Raw genomic sequence first — 3,794 nt, 5'->3', positions numbered from 1 at the left:
CAAACAACTTTGAGCTGAAACCTCAATTAGTTTCTCTGATGCAGCAGAACTGCAAGTTTCATAGACTTCCATCTGAAGATCCTTTTCAGTTCTTAACTGAATTTTTGCAGATCCGTGATACTGTTAAGACCAATGGGGTTGATCCCGAGGTCTACAGGCTCATGCTTTTCCCTTTTGCTGTAAGAGACAGAGCTAGAATATGGTTGGACTCTCAACCCAAGGATAGCCTGAACTCTTGGGATAAGCTAGTCACGGCTTTCTTAGCCAAGTTCTTTCCTCCTCAAAAGCTCAGTAAGCTTAGAGTGGATGTTCAAACCTTCAGACAGAAAGAAGGTGAATCCCTCTATGAAGCCTGGGAGAGATACAAGCAACTGACCAAAAAGTGTCCTTCTGACATGCTTTCAGAATGGACCATCCTGGATATATTCTATGATGGTCTGTCTGAATTAGCTAAGATGTCATTGGATACTTCTGCAGGTAGATCCATTCACCTAAAGAAAACGCCTGCAGAAGCTCAAGAACTTATTGACATGGTTGCTAACAACCAATTTATGTACACTTCTGAGAGGAATCTTGTGAGTAATGGGACGCCTCAGAAGAAAGGAGTTCTTGAAATTGATGCTCTGAATGCCATATTGGCTCAGAACAAACTATTGACTCAGCAGGTCAATATGATTTCTCAGAGTCTGAATGGAATGTAAGCTGCATCCAACAGTACTCAAGAGGCATCTTCTGAAGAAGAAGCTTATGATCCTGAGAACCCTGCAATAGCAGAGGTGAATTACATGGGTGAACCTTATGGAAACACCTATAACCCCTCATGGAGAAATCATCCAAATTTCTCATGGAAGGATCAACAAAAGCCTCAACAAGGCTTTAATAATGGTGGAAGAAACAAGTTTAGCAATAGCAAGCCTTTTCCATCATCCACTTAGCAAAAGACAGAGAGTTCTGAGCAGATCCATCTAGCTTGGCAAATATAGTCTCTGATCTATCTAAGGCCACTCTAAGTTTCATGAATAAAACAAGGTCCTTCATTAGAAATTTGGAAGCACAAGTGGGCCAGCAGAGTAAAAGAATCACTGAAACCCCTCCTAGTACTCTCCCAAGAAATACAGAAGAAAATCCAAAAGGAGAGTGCAAGACCATTGAATTGACCATCATGGCCGAACCCACAAGAGAGAAGGAGGACGTGAATCCCAGTGAGGAAGACCTCTTGGGACGTCCAGTGATCAATAAGGAGTTTCCCTCTAAGGAACCAAAGGAATCTGAGACTCATCTAGAGACCATAGAGATTCCATTAAACATCCTTATGCCATTCCTGAGCTCTGATGAGTATTCTTCTTCTGAAGAGAATGAAGATGTTACTGAAGAGCAAGTTGCCAAGTACCTTGGTGCAATCATGAAGCTGAATGCCAAATTATTTGGTAATGAGACTTGGGAAGATGAACCTCCCTTGCTCACCAAAGAACTGAATGATCTGGATCAACTGAGATTGCCTCAGAAGAAACAGGATCCTGGAAAGTTCTTAATACCTTGCACCATAGGCACCATGACCTTTGAGAAGGCTCTATGTAACCTTGGGTCAGGGATAAACCTCATGCCACTCTCTGTAATGGAGAAACTGGGAATCCTTGAGGTACAGGCTGCCATTTTCTCATTAGAGATGGCAGACAAATCTATGAAAATGGCTTATGGACTAGTAGAGGACGTGTTAGTAAAGGTTGGAGGCCTTTACATCCCTGCTGATTTCATAATCCTAGACACTGGGAAGGATGAGGATGAATCCATCATCCTTGGAAGACCCTTCCTAGCCGCAGCAAGAGCTGTGATTGATGTAGACAGAGGAAAATTGATCCTTCAACTGAATGAGGACAACCTTGTGTTTAAAACTTAAGAATCTCCTTTTGTAACAATGGAGAGAAAGCATAGAAAGCTTCTCTCAGCACAGAGTCAACTAAAGCCCCCACAGTCAAACTCTAAGTTTGGTGTTGGGAGGCCTCAGCCAAACTCTAAGTTTGGTGTTGAACTCCCATATCCAAACTCTAAGTTTGGTGATGGGAGTCTATAAAATTGACCTGATCACCTGTATGGCTCCATGAGAGCCCACTGTCAAGCTATTGACATTAAAGAAGCGCTTGTTGGGAGGCAACCCAATTTTTATTTATCTAATTTTATTTCTATTTTTATTGTTTATTTATGTTTTATTAGGTTCATGATCATGTGGAGTCACAAAATAAATACAAAAATTAAAAACAGAATCAAAAATAGCAGAAGAAAAATCACACCCTGGAGGAAGAACTTACTAGCGTTTAAACACCAGTAAGGAGCATATGGCTGGCGTTTAACGCCAGAACAAAGCATGGAACTGGCACTGAACGCCAGAAATATGCTGCATATGGGCGTTGAACGCCCAGAACAAGCATCACTTCAGCGTCTAAACGCCAGAAATGCATGCAAAGGCATTTTACATGCCTAATTGGTGCAAGGATGTAAATCCTTGACACCTCAGGATCTGTGGATCCCACAGGATCCCCACATACCTCCACTCACCTTCCCTCCTCATAATCCTATATCACCCTCTCTCTCTCCATTCACAGTCATCCCTTCTGTTTTCCATTCACCACTCACATCCATACATCCCACCTACCTTCAAAATTCAAAATCTCTTTCCCACCCAAGCCCACCCATATAGCCGAATACACACATCCCTCCATCTCCTCCATATCTTCTCCTTCTTCTACTATTCTTTCTTGTTTTGCTCGAGGGCGAGCAACATTCTAAGTTTGGTGTGGTAAAAGCATAGCTTTTTTTCTTTTTCCATAACCATTGATGGCACCTAAGGCCAGAGAAACCTCTAGAAAGAGGAAAGGAAAGGCAAAAGCTTCCACCTCCGAGTCATAGGAGATGGAGAGATTCATCTCTAGGGTCTATAGCTCAGTGGTAGAACATTTGACTGCAAATCAAGAGATCCCTGAGATACCTCAGGGGATACATTTTCCTCCACACAATTATTGGGGAGAACTAAGGGTGGAACATCAATATCACTCCATCATCCTCCATGAAATTAGAGAAGATCAAAGAGCAATGAGGGAGGAGCTACAAAGACAAAGAAGAGACATAGAAGAGCTCAAGGACATCATTGGTTCCTCAAGAAGGAAACGCCACCATCACTAAGGTGGACTCATTCCTTGTTCTCAAATTTTCTGTTTTTCGTTTTCTTTATGTTAAGTGCTTATCTATGTTTGTGTCTTATTACATGATCATTAGTATTTAGTAACTATGTCTTAAAGTTATGAATGTCCTATGAATCCATCACCTCTCTTAAATGAAAAATGTTTTTAAATTCAAAAGAACAAGAAGTACACGAGTTTCGAATTTATCCTTGAATTTAGTTTAATTATATTGATGTGGTGACAATACTTTTTGTTTTCTGAATGCATGCTTGAACAATGCATATGTCTTTTGAAATTGATGTTTAAAGAATGTTAAATATGTTGGCTCTTGAAAGAATGATGATAAGGAGAAATGTTATTTGATAATCTGAAAAACATAAAATTGATTCTTGAAGCAAGAAAAAGCAGTGAATACAGAAAGCTTGCGAAAAAAAAAAGAGAAAAATGGCGAAAAAAATAATAATAATAGAAAGAAAAAGAAAAAGCAAGCAGAAAAAGCCAAAAGCTCTTAAAACCAAAAGGCAAGAGAAAAAATCCAATAACCCTTAAAACCAAAAGGCAAGGGTAAATAAAAAGGATCCCAAGGCTTTGAGCATCAGTGGGTAGGAGGGCCTAAAG

General features: G+C 40.3%; 1 non-coding gene across 1 annotated transcript; it reads right to left on the bottom strand.

Moving 5' to 3' along the window:
* Positions 1–293: 293 nt before the first annotated feature.
* Positions 294–401, bottom strand: LOC112761186 (small nucleolar RNA R71). The gene has a single exon (XR_003181594.1). It is a non-coding gene; the product is annotated as a small nucleolar RNA R71 (small nucleolar RNA).
* Between the last annotated feature and the right edge of the window lie 3,393 nt (positions 402–3,794).

This window comes from Arachis hypogaea, chromosome 16 (assembly GCF_003086295.3).
Source record: "Arachis hypogaea cultivar Tifrunner chromosome 16, arahy.Tifrunner.gnm2.J5K5, whole genome shotgun sequence".
Lineage (NCBI taxonomy): Eukaryota > Viridiplantae > Streptophyta > Magnoliopsida > Fabales > Fabaceae > Arachis > Arachis hypogaea.
The sequence above is the reverse complement of the archived record's forward strand: the minus strand, read 5'-3'. Positions and strand labels throughout refer to the sequence as shown.